At 43.0% G+C, this 21,057-nt stretch overlaps 1 protein-coding gene across 5 annotated transcripts in view; it reads right to left on the minus strand.

The window, feature by feature from the left end:
* LARGE2 (LARGE xylosyl- and glucuronyltransferase 2) overlaps positions 1–21,057 on the minus strand; it is a 48,151-nt gene that overhangs the window by 26,743 nt on the left and 351 nt on the right. Inside the window, exon 1 of one of the 5 annotated variants that reach the window (XM_083370970.1) lies at positions 2,295–2,531. The exons of 2 other annotated variants lie outside the window; for them this stretch is intronic. The gene's annotated coding sequence lies outside the window, so the exon portion shown is untranslated. Of the gene's footprint in view, positions 1–2,294; positions 2,532–21,057 lie in introns of those variants that run through there. 2 more of the 5 variants (XM_083370973.1, XM_083370974.1) reach the window with 2 other exon arrangements.

Here is a 21,057-nt window from a genome sequence, read left to right on the forward strand (position 1 = left end):
ATGGAAAGCAACAGATAGCTTTTCTGCAGCACTGCCTTGGATTTAGATCACAAGTCACAAATGTATTTTTTTTACTTATTTCAGAGCAGCAGTTTCTGACACAGAAAATAACTGCCAATGAGACACGCATCAACGTCTACTCCCCATCTGACCTTTTCAGCTGCTGACTCCTTCCTTTACTATACAACCATTTGAAGCATTGCTTTCCTATGTTACTCCACAATAGCCAAACATCATCTGATGAAGTAAGCTGCAGCTCATGAAAGCTTGTCTGTCCATCAGTCATCTGTCACATATTGTAACTGTTCATCTCCCTCACAGAGGGAACGGTGTCCATTAAAATATCAACACATACGTAAAGAAAAATTAAAAAGAGGTACATATGATTAAAACAACATTAAAAATTAATTAAAAGGCAAAGGATAGGTGGCTATTTGGGTGTTAACCAGCCCCAGAGTTGTGTGCTCTTCTGCGCCCCACAAGCCAGGCTGCAGAGCCATGTTTTCACACCTTTCATCTTATGCCTTTTCAGTTAAATTTGTTAACAAGACAAGGTGCTACCAGACCTGTTTTTAAATGGATCTCAGTAAGCTTACAGATAACGTTGGGAGTCATGCTTATCAGTACAGGCAATAATGGACAAAATGCCACCTTATTTCCTGCAGCCTTCTAAAGGCGTTGAGCAATAAATCTCAACATTTTCAGTGGGATTCCGACTTGTCTAAAGGGCAGATTGTGAAAGCTTGATTTAAAAAGGAAAGGGAGAAAGGATAGAGAGGAAAGCAAGCTAACTCAGCCATCTATCTACTTCTAAATGGATTTTCTAACAAACGGATAATCTGCAAATAATTTTGAATAAACAGGAGTGGGGCTGTCAACAAAGCATTATGCTACAGCCACATTCCCATCATCTCCCATGTTGAAAGAACATTCTGCTTATTGCCAGATGTTTTCTTGATAAAATCCAGATAGTTCAGGGAGACTTTTCAGTGAACCTTCCTGGATAATGTAGTGTAACGGAGACTAACTTTTAGAAAGCTAACTTTCACTATCAGGGGCCATCTGAGGACCACCTCCTGAGTTTGGAGCTAAGTAGGGTCAAATCTAGTTAGTGCTTAGAGGACTGACTCTCAGGAAATCACAGAGATGTAGGTTAGATTGGAGAGTTGGGGGTGGGGGCGTAAGGACACCATAAAGGAGACAATGCAAACCAGTTATATACTGTTGCAAAAATAAAGGCTACCCAGATGTCTCCATGAAATGAACAAGAGAGGACTTTAACTGAAGAAAACTTTACCTTGCTAATTCTGCATGGTTCTAAAATTAAGAAATGCCCTCCTTTGGGAAATGCATTTAGCCTCAACTTTTTTTTTTTAGAAAATGAATTAAAACACAGCTTTTTTAATGAGCATTTATAAAAACATATTTTTACATAATGTGTTTTAGGGTCCTACTTATTTTGAGCCTGAATTTTGTATTATACTGTATATTTTTTTAAAAAAATGTAATTATTTTTTTTTAAAAAAAAAAAGATCCTGCCGCTTAATCTGTAGTTACCCAAACCTTGATTCTTGGAAGGAAACCAGATCATATATCTAATAAATGAATAATGCAGGAATTGGGATCTTGTTATGTTGGCCCTATGTTAGGTCCTCACCAAGGGATATCGGCTCCGGATGCCCGACCTTAGTTTAAGAAGGCCATTTGCTCCCTTCCCCGCAAGATTGAAAGGTCGTCAGTAGGTCGTCCCCAGAACTAGGTCTCTCCGTATCCTTCACGGGCTACTAAACACAGCCGTTCCAAATAGGAGCAAGATATTGGTCACGCGTCCCGAGATCTCATTTCTGAGCAAAAACAAAGGAAGAAAGTTTTATTGCGCCTCGGGGACGAATCGAACCATCGCCGCGGCTTCCCCAAACTGGCAAAGAAACAATTCGAGAAGAGCTCTGCTATAAATCCGGCCTCTCCAGATCGGGCCGATGTAATCACGCCCTGACGCAAACTTTACAGCAGGGGTCTTCAAACTTGGCCCTTTTATGACTTGTGGACTTCAATTCCCAGAATTCCTCAGCCAGCAAAGCTGGCTGAGGAATTCTGGGAGTTGAAGTCCACAAGTCATAAAAGGGCCAAGTTTGAAGACCCCTGCTTTACAGCCAGCAACCAGCCTGCAAACCGCCTAAACGCAGGGATCCGGCGACGGACAGGCTAGTGTCGTAATTCACAGGACCTTTAATGGACCTTCCCCACCCCCAACACACACACACACACACACGCCAGGCCCTTTTTCTTCGCACCTGCTGCTAAGCCGCGGCTCGGTCGGCCTGGCGTGCCTCCTCTGAACTTTGCGCGCAGCCGACACCTAGTAGTAGTAGTAGCAGCGGCAGCAGCAGCGGCTGCCGCCTCCTCTGAATTTCTTCCCCGGCTCTTCGGGATCGATGCGCAACCGTATCTGCCAGCGCCGAGACCTCCCTGGTTCCCTCTCCGGAAGGAGAACAAAGAAAGAGGAATAAAAAGGTTCCCCTCGCTTTCTATCCTGGCTCCGAGAATCCTCTCCCAACCGGCCGCGGTTCCGTCTGTCCCGCCTCCTGTGTAGCGTGTTCCCTCCCACTCCTCCCTCCTCCATCTACCTTGACTCCCAGCCTTTCCTTCCCACCAAACGCTCTCTCCACGGAGCGCCAGATGCCCTTTCCCAAAGGCCGGTGCACCACCGCGAAAGCCGAGGAAGCGTGCTGCCCTTCCCCTTCCCCCCCAAAACCTTCAGAAGGCCACTGCGGACCTGGAAAGAAGTGTGTGTGTGTGTGTGTGTGTTGGGGGGGGAGGGTGTTACGTGGCCACCGAGGCCGAGAGCTCCCCCACTTAAATTTGGTGTAGCCTTTCCTTGGAGTCTTATTGCCCAAGTCCTGACGCGGCTCCTGCTAAACATCAGGGAGAATCCCGAGAGCCCATCCCGGGTTGCTTTCCTCCGCAGCTCCTTCCACCGTCCGGCGGGCTTTTGAAAGCTGCAGAGGAGGCACGCTGTCCGGGACAATAATTAATAATAATAATAATAATAATAATAATAATAATAATAATAATAATAATAATAATAATAATCATCATCATCATCATCATCATCATCATCATCATCATAATAAACCTTTATTGTCAAAGTACAACATGTGTACATTGAGATTAGCTGAGCCTCCCCCCCCTGCTCTCTCCCCCCAACACACAGTGACAACAAACCCTCCATCCTACCACACCATGTGAACCAACTACACCACACACCGGCCTCCCAAGTCAATTCTGCATAAGATTATGTCCCATTTAAAAGCCTAACAGCCCACGGATAAAAGCTATTTTTCAGCCTGTTGGTACGGCTGGCTATCGCTTTCTTTTCGCCACTTGGGAACGCACAGGTACTTTCCCTCCAAGGCGCGATTGTAAAAATGGATACAATTCCCTGCCAGTGCAGTGGTTATAAATCCCACGGAGTTCTGCGAGATTGAGATTGAAGCCTGAAGAAAGGGACTAAAGCAAGAGGCAGAAGCACCCCCCCCCTTAATCGGGAGGGGCTGGGGCAGAAAGGGCACTTAGCAGAGGCCAAGCAGTCTGCTGGAATGCCAATTATGCGGAGGCCGCTTGTACCTGCAGATGAGGCCCCTGAAGAGAGGCTCCCAGGCATTCCCGAAGGAACTGGCAACATTTTGGAAGTGTGCTGGAGAGGCAAGTCAATGTGAACGCCTTTCATGCTTGGGCAAGTGCAGACCAGCCTGCTTCACTTCTCCATTCCCACCAGGCACATCTGGATCTGTGTGCGTATTTGGTAGGTAGAAAGCCTTGCCCTGAAGCCATATTTTTCCCCCACTGCAAAACTAGGAGTGATCCTTTGGGAGTGACAGCTAATTCCCTCTGTGCTTCCTTCTCTAAAGACTCTAAACGGGGTGGGTGGTGGGTGGCTTCCTGCAGAACTGTGCCAGTCTTTTCTAGAGCTATTGCTTTAAGAAAGCCGTCTTCTATTTAAGCAAGCTTCCTTCGGGTGAACTGTGTTTTCAATTAAATGTGGGAACTAGGGCCTGAAGGGAGCTGAAAACTAGGTTAGTCTTGCAGTATCCGAGGGCTCTCTCAAAGGGCCTTTAGTAGTCCACTGACAGATTCCCAACTGTAATAAGAATTTCATACTGGCTTCTCAATAGTTGCTCTCCAGTGTCCTCCTACTGCTTCTGGAGTTTATAGTTCATGGCTTGTGGCTGTTGCTCTCCACGGATGTATTCAATCCCATCTTTAAAATTGTCTTGCTTTAGCGGCCATAACATCTTCCAAAACTGAATGTGTACATAAACTATTCATTTATGTATCCAGAATCTTCCTCATCTCAGTTTTGTAACAAACAAGTTCCATTATGTAGCAAACCATACAGAATTGTCTGTATAGTTGCCAAAAGTCAAATTTCACTTAAAGGCAAAACACACACATACATACACATACACAGATGTACACACTTAACTGAGCAAGAGAGGCCTATTCTTGTTTCTGTTTCTGCCTGTTATTCACCTCTATCATATCCCCACGTATTGACCCACTTTGAGTTCATAACTCTTCCACCTGAAGGGTGGTTCTACCTTGCCAATTGTTTACCCATTTTTTGCATTTTTTCTAGCAAAGTGTTGTGGTTTTTTTATGTGGGGGGGAAAACAACATTTGAAGTACATGAATGAAGACATTGAAATATCTTTCTATTCCTAGGTACCACAATATGTGCAATTTACGTTTTTTCCAGATAGCTGCCTTACATTTGATTAGTGATTTCATTAAGAAATCTACTACAGTCCCGATTACTTTTTAGTTAATCACTGCCAGCTAAATCCACACGGACACACAGAGATGCCTTTTTACCAACTTGATGTTACATTAATTTATGCTGAGTTAGATATATCACTGTGATACTAATTTCCTCAATCTGAAAAATCATTTTATAGCTCTTCAGTTATAGCTTTTTGTTATAATTTGAAATGCTACAGTACCTTGTCACCAAGCCATTTCTCTCCTCACCTGAAACTCTTGACCATGTACCAAGGCCAACCGTTCATATTATGTCCCTTACCTGTCCACATTAGTCCATTCCTCCAAAACCTTTGTGGTTTGTCGGTTATTAATCAAGAAGACACAATTTCTTTGTATTCGTTTTATGATATTTGGTGTTGCTTGACTATTATTGCTGATTTTCATTTTTTTTATTCTTCCTTTAATTAATATTGAGATATAGTTCTACTTTAAAAAGAAACGGAGGCTTGGGGAATCATCTCTCAGCAGATAAAAAGCAAAAGAGCCTTGGTGGAGCAGTGGGCTAATGCCTCCTTAAGTAACACCAGCTGCCTGCAATTAGTGCAGGTTCGCGTCCCACCAGGCTCAAGGTTGACTCAGCCTTCCATCCTTCCAAGGTAGGTAAAATGAGGACCCAGATTGTTTGGGGCAATAAGCTGACTTTGTAATAATGCCGCTGGGGGGGGGGGGCGAAAGCCCTAATAAGCAGGCGTATACATAGGATGAAGGCTATTGCTAAGCACATTGGTTTGTGCTTTAAATTGTAAGCCGTCCTGAGTCTTCGGAGAAGGGTGGGATATAAATGGGATTTTTAAAAAAAGGAAGCAGGAGAAGCTGCAAACCTGACTGGTGATCAGCAAACAGGGCTATCTCACCCATAGTAAGATGCAACAAACAGCAGGACTGAAGTTCATTCAGAGAAGGATGGGCAGCATCTCACCACTTGTTCCAAACAACTGGCCTAACCCTATTCAAGCATTTCAGTTCTTGGAAACACAGTATCATTACAGGCCAATTCCCCACCTACCTATTATTTAGATCAGGGGTAAGCAATCTTGTCTCTTTTGACTTGTGGACTTCAACTGGCATCTCGGGATATTCAGGATATCCCACCCCTCACTATGGGGGGTGAGTCATTACCTCCTGTAGATAGGGCTCGCAACTTGAGAGTCCTCCTAGATTCACAACTCTCCTTAGAAGACCATATTGTAGCTGTGACTAGGGGGGCCTTCGCCCAGGTTCGCCTGGTGCGCCAGTTGCGGCCCTATCTAGACCGGGATGCCTTACGTACGGTCACTCATGCGCTCGTGACCTCTCGTCTTGATTACTGCAACGCTCTCTACATGGGGCTACCCTTGAAGACCACTCGGAGGCTCCAACTGGTACAGAATGCAGCCGCGAGAGTTGTACTGGGAGTTTCCCGATACTCCCATGTCACACCTTTGCTCCGCGAGCTGCATTGGCTACCAGTTGTCTTCCGGGTGAGGTTCAAGGTGTTGGTAATGACCTACAAAGCCCTTCATGGCATGTGTCCGGAATACCTTGGGGAGCACCTGCAGCCGGCGTCAACTTCCCTCCGCCCAGTACGCTCCCACAGAGAGGGCCTCCTCAGGGTGCCACCGGTCAAAGAATGCCGACTGGTGGCCCCCAGGGGGAGGGCGTTCTCTGTGGGTGCACCGGATTTATGGAACCATCTTCCGGTTGAGCTCCGGATGGCGCCCGATTTCCGCTCCTTCCGGCGCGATCTTAAAACCCACCTCTTTAAACAAGCTGGCCTGGCCTGATGGGACGGGGTGGGATTTTTATAAACGAACTTTAATTTTAATTTGTATTAATTTTATGGGCATTGTTTAATCATGTTTTAATAATTTTAATTTTTGTATCTAGTTTTTTATGTATTGCCCTGTTCACCGCCCTGAGTCCCCTGGGAGAAGGGCGGTATATAAATTAAATTAATAAATAAATAATAAATAAATAATAAACACCCAGAATTCCTAAGCCAGCTGGCACAGGAATTCTGGGAGTTGAAGTCCACGAGTCATAAAAGAGCCAAGGTTACCTATTCCTGATTTAGATCTTCCATGGGGGGGGGGCGAAGTGTGGATAGAGGACTAATAAGACAGATAACATCACACAGCAGAACTTTTTCTTTCATTATCAGTTTTATTCTGTATTGAAGACATTCAGCTCTACTCTGCAGTGATACAATTCTATTACATCAGCACTGAAATATTTTTCTGTCCAGATGTCAGGGAAAAAATATGTGTGATCCGACACAAACATTTGTGGGTTTGGATGCCGTCAGCCAATGCTGGACAATCCTGAATAGGATTCGCACCTTGCATGTTATCAGTCAAGACTTGTTTTAATGGGGCAGAGCCTTCTCTCCTGAATGTGATTACAGTGCTCCGTCGGACACTGGATCATATAGTGACCATCTGCCATTTGAGAGCTTATACTGGAAGAAAAGCAGATTTTCTCCAACTAATAATAATACTGTGCTTAATTAGATCAATGGCCCAGATATTAACTACAGAACACTTATTCCATTCTCATGAACCCACGTATTTCAAAATGTAACCTATAACTTACATGTAACTTCTTGATTTCCTCCTACCTTACAAAATTGGCTATATATTTCCATCATACACGTATCATATGCATTTTTACTACCGTTATCCATGTACTCTTATGTCATAGGCTAAATAAATACATCACAGGTGTGTGCTTATCATCTTACTTCAGCTTTTCTTTGCTTTACAGACATGTGAAGGCCAGTCACTTTTTCATCATTGTTGTAACCGTGGTCATTAAATGAGGCAGTTGCTAAATATGGACTACCTATAACTAGGGGTGTCAAACTGCCAGCCCACAGGCCGGTTTCATCATACCGAAGCCGCACCCACCCCATTGCCGGCAATACAAAAAGAGTCACGACACGTCACGTGACGTGGTGAGTTTGCCACCCGTGACCTATACTTATCTTTATTTTTCCTTCAGGACTTTTCATTTCCTTGTGCTTCAGATAAAACAGAAAACTTGTTATGATCTAGACCTGGAGATAGAAAATGAACAACCCAGATAAGGGAGGCCTATGTTTCCCCAACTCTGTATTTTCAACTGTGAAAACTGGTCACAAGAAAAACAAAAAACACCCTCTTCTTCCTTACAATATGGCTTAAATCTTTTCCCTTCATCTTTCCAGACTTTGAGCGATGTTCCTCAGCAGTTCCTTGCTTGCTTTGGACAAATATTGGTGGAGCAGTGGCCTAATGCCTCCTTAAGTAACACCAGCTGCCTGCAATTAGTGCAGGTTCGCATCCCACCAGGCTCAAGGTTTGACTCAGCCTTCCATCCTTCCGAGGTAGGTAAAATGAGGACCCAGATTGTTGGGGGCAATTAAGCTGACTTTGTAATAATGCCACTTGGGGTGTGTGTGAAAGCCCTAATAAGCAGGCATATACATAGAATGAAGGCTACTGCTAAGCTTGTAAGCCGCCCTGAGTCTTCGGAGAAGGGCGGGATATAAATGGAATTAAAATAAAAAATAAAAAATAAAATATGACTGAAGGTTTCCTAATAAGGGTATTCTTTGTTATCAGTTTACCATGAGAAGGATGCGAGTCGATTCATTCTGTCTTGCCCCCCTAAAGCCAACGTCCTCTTATACTATGTACTTTATATATTCTTGTGGCAATTACTGGCCAAAGAAAATAAGTGGCTTTCTGTTACTTTTTAAAAACTCTACCTTTTGTTTGTCCTTAATATTATTTTGTATTCCATTCTGTTCACATACCAAGAACAGTGCTGTCTGAGGTATTCTTTCGCTTACTTAAAACATTTCGATTAACCCCAATTCTTTGTCAAATTAAGCCAGCAAAACAACCAACAGCATCTAACCAACCTTAGCTGATCTTGGAATCAAAGCAGGCTTATCTATGGTTAACGCCAGGACCGGGTGGTGAGGGTGGGGGAAGTTTAAAAAAATCCAGAGGACAGTGGCAAAGCATTGCCAAAAAGTCTTTAGGGAGACTTTTTGTCAAATCAGATATCATAAAGCAGTTGTTCTCTCCTTGCCTTAACATAAAATGAATTTTCATTGAGAAACTAGAAGCAGCACATGTATCGCTGTTGGTTGTTAGTTCTGTATTTTCTTCGCAAGAGAGTTTAAATGATTTACAAGATTCTTCCTTTCAAGTCTTCGGCCTTATGATGTGGGATCATCTATGGCAACCTTCCTCAACTTAGTGACTGATCCCCAGACCAATTCATGGGAATTGTAGTTCAACACATTTGGATGGTGCCAGAATAAGAAAGATAGGTCTTTTCTAAATGCCATGTCCTATTCATCCTCTCTGCAGAGAAAGAACTGAACTTATATTTTGTCTGTGAATGCAGAGCTAAACTCATCAAGTTATTTATGACGCAAATGACTGGGCTCAATTCATGTCATTGTGAAATCCCCAAAATGGCAGAAAATCATTGTTAGTTATAGGACATATTTATTTTTACAACTGTGGTCTATGTCATAAAAAAAATGGAAGGACATTATCCATTATTTCATCTTCTTTTGTTTACTGTTTCTTTTTTTTCTACATTTGAGCCTAAGGGAATTTTTATTTGCCTAAAATTAAATCATTGTTTCACATGGGAGACCAAGAGGAAACCTCAGAGCTGTATGCTAAATCAGAAAATTGAAATAACATTCCAGAGGGAGAGGGAGAGAGAGAGGGAGAGAGGGAGAGAGAGAGAGAGAGAATGGCAGACCCCTTTCTTACCATTGCCAAAAAATTACATGGATGTATTCAAAAATTAGGGACGCGGTGGCTCAGTGGGTTAGGACACTGAGCTTGTCGATCAGAAGGTAGGCAGTTTGGCGGGTCGAATTCCCCAGTGCCGCGTAACACAGTGAGCGCCTGTTACTCGTCCCAGCTTCTGCCAACCTAGCAGTTCAAAAGCACGTAAAAAATGCAAGTAGAAAAATAGGGACCACTACGGTGAGAAGGTAACAGCGTTCCGTGCGCCTTTGGCGTCTAGTCATGCCGGCCACATGACCACGGAGACGTCCTTGGACAAGCGCTGGCTCTTCGGCTTTGAAACGGAGATGAGCATCGACCCCTAGAGTTGGAAATGACTAGCACACATGTGTGGGGGAACCTTTACCTTTACCTTTTATTCAAAAATTGTCTGGGTGTCAAGCTTAACTTGAACAATTAAACTAATGAAACCCATAAAGAATCCAGCATTTAGCTGTTGAACTTTTCTTTAAGTAAAAAAACAGTTATTCAGAGACGTGATAATGAAGGACAGGAATCCAGAGCGGCCTTTACTCTATGCAATGACTTGACAGTTTCTTTATTCTCAACCAGACTGAACACAGCAATGGCTTCCTTTTTCAGTGGAAAAGATCTGTATCTGAAGATCCAGCCACCTCATGTAAATTATATTTTAAACGCAAAATAAAGTTTTCAATGGGAGAGAGGCATAGTTAACACACTGAAGCTAGAACATTTAATGTAAACTCAGACATAAAATTTATAAAGCATAAGTAAATAATCTATACAGGTACTCCTCATTTACTAACCACAATCAGGACTGGCAACTCTGTCGCTAAATGTCACAGTTGTAAAGTGAAATGCTACATGATTGTGAAAGACACCATTTCCATTGCAGTTGTTAAGCAAATCACTGCAGGTCATTAAGTGACACATCATGTGACCATGACTTGCAATTTCCTGCTAGTTTCCCCCAGATTTTGCTTGTCGGAAGCTGGTTGTGAAGGTTGCAAATGGTGATCACATAATAAACTGGAAGCTGCAACTAAATATGCAGTCATTGCAAAGCATCCAAATCCCAATCACATGACTTTGGGTATGCTGCAACAGTCGCAACTTTGGTTGTGGTTAGGGTTAGGATTGTAAACCTACTTTTTCAGCACCCTCATAATTTTGAATGGTCATTGAATGAGACAATCAGTAAGTGAGGACTACCTGTATTGGGATGATAGTGGTTCTGCAGAATCCAATCTGAGTCGGTCACCGGGACTAAAGATTTATTCTTCTAAGCTTTCGGTCTCTTGAAGAGAGAGAAGTTTCCTGAGGGTGGGCTTCTACACGTCTGAAAGTTTAGAAGAAGTGACCAACTCAGATTGGATCCTGCAACATTATACTGGGACACATATATTTTGCCTCCATTTGAGATAGTGGCCCTACATAAATAATCAAAGAAAAGGAGATCTCTAGCTGCACCGTCTAACTTTAAGCTCTGCTCAAGACCTAGTAGTATTCCTCTGCATCATACACACACTGTTCCCATAAATATGACAGATTTTATGCAAAAAATGTTATGCATAGGCACACTTGGCAGGCATGGCTTTCCACATTCTTCTAGGGCAGGGATAGGCAACCTTGGCTCTTTTATGACTTGTGGACTTCAACTCCCAGAATTCCTGAGCCAGCCATGCTGAGGGGAAAGGGAGAGGTTTCCAAGCTGAGCTATGCTGGCTCAGGAATTCTGGGAGTTGAAGTCCACGAGTCATAAAAGAGCCAAGGTTGCCTACACTAGGCTAATGGGTAAACTGGCAAGTATAGAGACCAGAGCTTTTGTAAAGCTATCTGACATTGCTTGAGGCTCTGTTGACGTCATGCTCTTTTGGGATCTCTCCTGCACATGGATCGTTTGTGTCTTCCACAATACCCAGTTCCTTTACCCCTTAATCGTTCTTTCTGCCTTCAGGGAAAAACAAACAAACAAACCATATACTCTTCCTGGGAGGATGACCCTAAATAGCTCACTTAAAAAAAGAAAAAAGGAACCAAGCAATACAGAGGAGGCTAAGTATCCAGTTACACAAGCATACAGCAGCCACATTCCAAAATGCTGCTCAGGGTAGGGATTTTGTTTGGTGAAGTGATCTGGAAGACATAGGAAACTGTTTAAATGGTAGCCTAAACCTGGGGCTGCTCGCTCCTTAAAAAAATAATACAGAGATGTCACCTTGGAATGCAGTGTTCCAAGCTGTCAAGAGATTGTGTTGAAAACCTGATACCCAGGCAAAGACAGATAGCAGGCACAGTTGGTGTTTCTTTCCATGTGCAATGGCACAAATACAGCATGTAGCAAATGCCACCCACACACCATAGATCCTCACTGGGAAGAGTTATTTCTGGTCCTCTAGTATCCTAGCAATACACAGGTCTCCTCTTTGGTCTAAAGAGAAGCAACACACTGAAAATAGGGAAATCTCTATGAAGAAAGGTAATTGAAACAATTTGCACTGCCCAACTCCTCTCTTTGTGTATCTATAAGGTAAAGGTTCCCCCGCACATGCGTGCTAGTCGTTTCCAACTCTAGGGGCCGGTGCTCATCTCCGTTTCAAAGCCAAAGAGCCAGCGCTTGTCTGAGGACGTCTCCGTGGTCATGTGGCCGGCATGACTAGATGCCAAAGGCGCACGGAACACTGTTACCTTCCCACCGCAGTGGTCCCTATTTTTCTACTTGCATTTTTTTACGTGCTTTCAAACTGCTAGGTTGGCAGAAGCTGGGACGAGTAACAGGCACTCACTCTGTTACGCGGCACTGGGGAATTCGACCCGCCAAATTGCCGACCTTCTGATCGACAAACTCAGCGTCCTAACCCACTGAGCCACCGCGTCCCTTATTTGTGTATCTATATCTATATATCTATGAACTGCAAACAAATTTGAAAATTAAAAGACAAATAGTGTTTTATGGAACTAGGTTCCTCACATCTAAAACACGGTATTATCCTCATAGCCCATCCTCCAACCACACATACATGTAGAAACATACATACAAAACTGTGGTGAGCGACTGGGGTCAAAAAGACATAAAAGTGCAATATATGATTAAGAAAGCTCAAGTCCATAAATGAGGCATTGAAACAAACTGGAGAAAAGGGTCATGTTTTTAACTGTATCTTTATATATTTCACCATACTTAATAGTGGAGGACTTTGTACGGCCGTTATATATCATGCTTTTTAAGCCACTTCTGAGTCTTCCCTCCCCTATGCAAAATATAATGAGGAGGACAATGTTTTTCTTGAATTTCACTGAGGTCAGCATGAATTCCTCTCTGCAGAGGTTTCTGGTATAAGCAAAAGCTGAGCCATCATGCTACATTCTGACCATCCTTTGGCTTTCTTGGGGCGATCCAGGTGAGACTTCCTGATTGGAAGGCTGAGGCACAGAAGTCAACTGCTCACCCCCTTACCTAATTATGATTTAGCTGGTGATCTTGTTGGCATTTCATCCAATGAACAAAAAACCAACAGAATTCTGTGCTTACCTGTTATTTGCTGATATGAGAGAAGGATTTTTTTTAGTCCTGGCAGCAGGGGAATAATACAGCAACCTCAGGTCATACTCAAAGGAAATACTAAAGAATAGTGGCAATTCAAAATACGTTAGGGAGCCTTGGACTTTAGTGTTTTTACTGTCAAGGGATAAACAACATCAATCGTATTCTGCATTTCTTACTCCAGTCAATAAAAATTCAAATTGAATAAACAGGGTAATCTTGTGCCTCGAGACAGTAATTCCATTTGAGTCCAGCACCAAGAGTACCTTCAGCAATTTTCACAGCCTTACTAGAATTTTACTACCTAAGCTAAAACCACGTCACTAACGGAGCCCAGCATCTAAAGGAGAAGATATTGCCGCTGGTTTTAACCTCTCTCTCTTTCTTTCAATTCCGAAATAATAAAGGGATCGGAATCTCTTCCAACAGCTTTCTCTCTCCTGGATCAATCCTCCTCTTAGGCGCTTTCCTTCCTGCCATTCTTTTTGTTTGAAACTTCAATAGACAGAGGGGGAAAAGGAAAGGTCTTGACAAATCCAATCAAGGCTCACAGAAAGAAAGAAGAAAGGGGGAAAAAACAGGATGCCTGCAGCAAACATGCCAGGTCCTGCACTAATGAGAGGTAAAGAGGAAAACAGGCAACCACAATTTTAAAGGAAGGGCTCAGAGAAGGCATTATTCATTCACAATAGAATGGAAAACTGCAGAATTAGAATTTCCCATTCAAAAATCTGGCAAACATCAAATCCAACCCCACCCCCCACCCCCCAGATCAGAAGTGAGCTCCTAGTTCTTTTATCCAGAGGGAGGCAACCAAGAAGTCAACAACAGATAACATCTGGCTACTGGAATTTGCAGCTGAAAGGCTTTTGTGCCCTTTACAATAGCTATGCAAGCAAGCACACATATAGGAGGGCAGGGGGTTAGCCTGAGCCTCTTCTTCCCCAATGTTGCCAAAATCCCCCCCCCCCGAAATTTGAAGTTGCCTCACTGTTTATGACCAGGTCCAGCTCTGCTAGATTTTTGACATTTTAGGTAAAGGTAAAGGTTCCCCCGCACATGTGTGCTAGTCGTTTCCAACTCTAGGGGCCGGTGCTCATCTCCGTTTCAAAGCCAAAGAGCCAGCGCTTGTCCGAGGACGTCTCCGTGGTCATGTGGCCGGCATGACTAGACACCAAAGGCGCACGGAGCGCTGTTACCTTCCCACCGTAGTGGTCCCTATTTTTCTACTTGCATTTTTACATGCTTTCGAACTGCTAGGTTGGCAGAAGCTGAGACGAGTAACAGGCGCTCACTCTGTTACGCGGCACTTGGGATTTGACCCGCCAAACTGCCGACCTTCTGATCGACAAGCTCAGCGTCCTAACCCACTGAGCCACCGCGTTGACATTTTACAGCCCCACAAAATGTGTTACTTTGGGGGTGAAATCATTTCATTGCAACTAGCCTTGATTAGTGAAAAACAACAATAATAACAATAATAGATATTACAAGGCCAAGGATGCCTGTATTTATTTCAGCTAAGGATTTACAATCTTCCTACATTCCTATGCTGAATATATACCAATAACCTATTAGGTAGAGAAGGAGCTTGGTTAGTCAAGTTCCTTTCCAATATTTCCATCCAACTTACTTTCTGAAAAAACATTTTCACAACCTAATGCCCTTTATTTTGCTGGATAGTGTCTCCTAATCTCCAGCTAGTAGGGATGTGCATACTGAATGTGTTTCTAAACAGCTCACACAATTTAATTGGCTTGAATTTTTATTCATCTTCATACAGGAGGGATAAAAACTTTCAAGTAGTCCAGTAAGTTGTATATAATGGGGAAACCGGTCAGCTCCCGGTATTGCAAGGAATTGCTTCTGAAAAAGTTAGAAGGGAAAATACCTGAAGATAAGAATATATTTCCCATACTGAATGTTACTCTACACTGACAGGAGCAGGGCAGTGTTCCTATAAATAGCAGCAGGCAAACAAAGCAACTGATTTTGCTGTATCACTTAAACCAGAGGTAGGCAACCTTGGCTCTTTTATGACTGGTGGCTGAGCATTGCTGGCTCAGCTATGACTTCCTGAGCACGGCTGGCTCAGGAATTCTGGGAGTTGAAGTGCACGAGTCATAAAAGAGCCAAGGTTGCCTACCCCTGAAGTCTTAAACCATCCAACCATATCTCAAAAGTTGTATTGAAAACTCATAAAATACATAAATTTGTAACTCATATTTTTGTCAAATTTACCACTATAGAAAAGTGCTTTCAAAACTATTTATTTTGTTCTTTAGCACAAGTGAAAATGTAAGTGAAGTAAAATATTTAAAGTATGTAGTAAAAAATTCTTAAACCTTTTTGTGTAATTCAGAAGTTTAATACTTAGTCTCAAAATAATTTTATCCATTCACTTGCTGAAGCTTCTAACTTTTATTCAAGCTGGATTCACAGAATTTAAGAAAGTTTATCAATTACCATTTTTGTTAATAAAGTCAACAATTATTCCAGCTATTACTATGCCATTCAATAATTTCCAAAAATCTGCAGCACCACGATGCAAAATTTACACTGAAATTCTTTGTTTCACAAATCCGCTGAATCATTTATACTGTAGATGGTAGATGGATTAAACTTTGCAACTGACTTAAGGGTCCTGTCTCCGTTTAGCTTCTGGAATTACAAAGATGTCACACAATCTATTAAATTGAAAAGCCAAATAATTGCTCCATTTGCCTGAAAACTGCCACAATAGGAAAACATATCTACTAATTCACTTTGTTTTTCAGAATAATTTGGCCTTTTGGATCTTAAAAGGAACAGAAAGACACTAAACTCTACTGCTTCTTGTTTAAGTGAAGAATATAAGTTAAGCAGTTACATCAGAGGTCCCCAACCTTTTGGGAAACAGGGACTGGTTCCGTGGAGAAAGGTTTTTCTGTGGACCGGAGAGTGCATGGTTTTGTGTGCTGCCTTCATCCCATGGATGGGGCTTTGCTTATTTGTGCAAACCGGTTGCTGGCATGCCGCGGCCCGGTACCAGTCCACGGCCCGGGGGTTGGGGACTCCTGAATTACATCATCCATACCTGTTCCCTTCCTTAACTGCTTAACTTATATTTTGATCTGTGGGAACCGGGTACAGAAACTGTAACTTTGGGTATCAGGTATAACCACCATTCATTTAGCACTGCTGCAACTCTGAACATTAATTGAATGAATGGTTGTTAATCGACTGCTTGTAGCCTAACACGAAAACTAAGAGACTACCTGAACAATATAGTTTGGGGCACAGAAATTCCCCTTGCTCCCCCATTTTGGGATCCCCAATTGGGCTTAAGCTTTTGGGGGCTCAGTATGGTTGATTATTGATAAAGCAGTGCCAGAAATCATTCAGGGATGGAAGTCAGGTAATCTAAGGGATCATGCATGGCCTGCGGATGGCAGGGGTGGGAAGAGTACTAATACAAGCTTTTCTTGCATCATCCATTTAGGCTGTTGTTGCTTTAAACTGCTGGCATAGATGACTGGCATTTGGATGAGAAAGGTATGTTTGACCTTTCTTTTAGTTGTCAGTTCTTTGAAAAAGACCTTTAGGTTTGTAAATGTCTAATGTCAGGTATTGGTAAGATTAAGCCTGTACACCCTGCAGCAGTCTGCTAATTCACTATTACAAGCCAATCCTACACCCCTACAGATATGAGGTTGGGAGGAAGAATTCACCATTGTAATATCTACTTCTACAGTATCTCAAAGGTAAAGCTTTAATATTTCACATAAATCTTTTTTTCTGAATTATCAGCATCAGCCTATTATAAACAGAGAAGGGCAGATGTCTACTATCACATTAGCCACAAACACCACTGATATTAACAAAAAGTATGTAACCCTCAGGCCCAACTTTCTAGTAAATTGCCCATAGCAGTCCTACTCAGCAGGATAAACTGCAGCTGTGTTGCAGAGTTGCTGACAACAAAACAAGTTGCATTAATGGATAGAATCCTCACCTGGAACTGCTGAGTCATCCTGGGCTTGGAAATGTCATCTCTTGTGCATTACCATTGATTACACAATTTATGCAATGATCGAAAGCTTCTGTAACCAGTACTTATGGGGCACTTGGCCAACAGAAGTGTGGGATATACTTCAGGGATATACACAGCAATTTGACAACCATCTTCATCTTTGATGCTTCTATAAGCAACCTTCATCAGAAGCATAAGGCTACTAATAAGATACCACTTCTTTGTTTCCGCAGGCCCCACTGGGTTATTTTCCAGTTAGTTGCAAACCAAAAGGAAATCAAGCCAGGTCCTACTACTTTATTGCTAAATAATATTTTTAACTCACACAGGCTTAAATTTCTAAGTTGTCATCAAAAAGGTGGATTTAAAAAACATACTTTTGAGAATACAATTGCTAATAAATCTGGGAAGGATGTCTATTAAATTAGTGAAATTGCAGTCTTCCATAATATGGTATCCTCCTGAAATTGGTTACTGCAAATCCCATCATTTCCAACTGGCTGGGAGACATAGGAGGTGTGGTTAAACAAATTTAGCAGACACCTGATTGGGATAAACTACAGTGTGTACTTTACGATTAACAGCAGGGATGTAACCCTAAGGCTGCATCAGCCTTTGAATGTCAAAAGTTCTTTACCCTGACTTCTTGCAAAAGCAGCCATTTCCTATTCCAGCAGTCTGTTGGGTGAAAAAATAGAGAATGGGGGTGCCATTAAAAGATTAAAGTAGTCTTGGTGGAGCAGTGGGCTAATGCCTCCTTAAGTAACACCAGCTGCCTGCAATTAGTGCAGGTTCGCATCCCACCAGGCTCAAGGTTGACTCAGCCTTCCATCCTTCCGAGGTAGGTAAAATGAGGACCCAGATTGTTGGGGGCAATTAAGCTGACTTTGTAATAATGCCGCTTGGGGTGTGTGTGAAAGCCCTAATAAGCAGGCATATACATAGAATGAAGGCTACTGCTAAGCTTGTAAGCCGCCCTGAGTCTTCGGAGAAATGGAATTAAAATAAATAAATAAAATAAAATTTTAAAAAAATCAAGAGATAAAGAAGCTTTTTTTATTATTTAGGTAATGTAGCTCCAGAGGGAGGGAAGAGAATCTGTGGAGAGAAAATTCTAATGACCATTTTCTGTTGGGTTTCAGCCTTGGTACAGCACTGATTGGACTTATGGATGGCTGATAGTAGCTCTTCTTGATCTCTTGGTGGCCTTTTATACCACAAATCATGGTATCCTTCTGGACTGGCTCAGGGGTTTTATAGTAGTGAGCTTAAGATTGAAGTCATTATTCTTTCATCCTTTATAGCTAATTTCATTGGGTGCTGGTTTAGAAGGAGATACCCAGGCCTCCACACTTGCTGTGTGAGGTTTCTCAGGGCTCTTCTCTCTTCCCACTGCTATTCAACATCTATATCAGACATGTCAAACACAAGGCCCGGGGGGACCGGATCCGGCCCGTGAAGTGGTTTCATGTGGCCCCCGAAGCCATCCTGGAAACTATGAGGGAACGGCCCCCACTGCCTTGGCCCTGGCCCAGAGATCCTCCTTCTGCCAGAGACCCTCAGATCTGTCCCACTCCTCCCCCATAGGCACCCTTGATGCGAACGATGTAGAGCTGGCCATGCCCACCCAGTAGGCCATACGTACTTTAGCCACGCCCACCCAGTAGGCCACACCCACCCAGGCCACACCCACCCAGCCCCCTGAGGGCAACCGCAATGCTGATGCGGCCCTCAATGAAATTGAGTTTGACACCCCTGATCTATATGAAGCTGTTGGGTAAGGTCACCTACTAACATGGGGTTGGGTATCATATCAGCATGTTGATGATAACCAGCTTTAGATATCAATCCTAGGCTGAGCAAGCAATGACCAAGTCAAGAATAGGCTTAGGGTCAATCCTAGCAAGATTGAGTGGCTATGGATTTGGTGGCTACCTGGATCTGGAATGTTCACCGATAATTCTGGATGATATTCCCCCTTCCTCAGACAGAACTGGTTTATTTGTTGATGCTTATCTTTTGGGATTGTGTAGTTAAAAATGCAAATGACCTTCAACTTTCAGTAATGAAAATCAAGGAGCACAATGATAAAAATGGAAATGCATATGCAAGGGGAATGGATATGCTAATTTTGTACTAATTTAAATCCTTCAGGAGCCTCGATGAAACTAAGCAAATGTCCAGCTTTTCACACTCATAAATTTAACTCTTCATCTGTAAAATGTAAACCACATAAATTCCAACTTGCATTTTTCACCACCAGGACTGCTATTTCACACAGATACACCGAGACAGAATCCTCAACAACAATGTTCATTTGGTAACTGTGAGCTTCCTAGTTCAAGAGATTTCTTTAATGAGAGGCCCAGTTTATCACATCTGGAAGCAAATGAAGCCCTTATATACATGTAGTCCTCACTTACTGACTGCAGTTGTGATCTGCAACTCTATTGCTAAACCATCTGGTTGTAATGTGAAAAATGATGTGACCGCATCTGAGTTACAATGGCAATTTGTCAATTCCAGCTGCAGTCATTAAATGAATCACCATTGGTCATTATCTTCCTGCAGGCTTCCCCGCTGACTTTGCTGATTGGAAGCTGGCAGTACAGATGGCAAATGGTGATCATGTGCTATGGGATGTCATAACTGTCTCAAATCTGTCAGTTGCCAAGTGTCCGAATTGAGATCCTGCGACTGTGGGGACAATGCAGTAACCAGTCATTCCATACCATTGTAACTTTGACAGTCTCTGAATGGTCAGTAAGTGAAGACTACCTATATTATTCTCCAAGGCAAGGGTTCCTAAACTTTTTGCAAGTCACAAGTCCTTTAGTGTATAATGTTCATATAGAGACCTCACCTAAAAAATCCAAACACCAAAAATGAACAATGAAAAAAAAATACAACGAAACTTTGGGAAAGCTGGATTTATTGTAAAGATGTAACTAAAAGTTCTTCACACCTCCCCTGAACGCTCTAGGCAGGGTTAGTGAAATACACACGTAACCTCACAATTTGGGAAACTTTTGCTCTAGAGTTTAGGGGGTGAGATATCCCCAAATAAATAAATCCCAAGTCTAATATCTATCTCAGCTATTTCTCTCTCAAAAAATAAAAATCGAATTAAGTATCTGGGCCGACGTCCCGATTGACTTTTAAGTCAGCCTCCCAAGAGTTTATTAGGTAGGGCATTTGCTTCTAAGGCACAGACGCGTGGAATTCTAGGAATTCTTACTTCTAAATAAAGACACGCGATCAAGTCAGAGACAGACTTTCAAAAGGTAGCAGTTAGCGAAACAGACAGCGGCCACGGACCATTGTCAAGCAGACCCTTATTATATATAGCTCGAACTATTATTACTTCAGTTTAGCACAGGGCGCCACCAAACCACGTGCCGCTCGGTGCTGCAAAGTGGGAGAGGACTTCTATTTTTACGGTAAGGTCTTTCAGGGACAGGAGACTTCCTCGACCAGCCTCTGGTATCCCACCCCACGTCAGGCCGTTCCCCCACATATCCTCTCCCAAGAGAGGACCAGGGCTTTTTTTTCTCATTGAACGCTCAGAACGGAGTTCAGGCACCTTTTTTAGATGGAACCTTGTAGGGTAGGCAAGGTGGGTTGTATGACACGTGTGAGTTCCGGCACCTTTTTCTTTTACAAAAAAAGCACTGGCTATTTGCAATGGTTACATCATACTCTACAACCTGGCTGTTCTGTTTGCCACTTCTCCTGCACTGGAGAGGACAAACCGTATTAGACACCTGCTGGGCAGCCTCTGCAAAGCGGGGCAAAAGGGAGGGGGCGCGTCGCCGGCACATTCCCCCATCGCAGTCCTCGCCCGAGCCAATCTCCTCCTCCACCTAGCGCAGGGGTCGGCAACCTCGGCTCTTTTATGACTCGTGGACTTCAACTCCCAG

This window comes from Vipera ursinii (genome assembly GCF_947247035.1).
Source record: "Vipera ursinii genome assembly, chromosome: 1".
NCBI lineage: Eukaryota > Metazoa > Chordata > Lepidosauria > Squamata > Viperidae > Vipera > Vipera ursinii.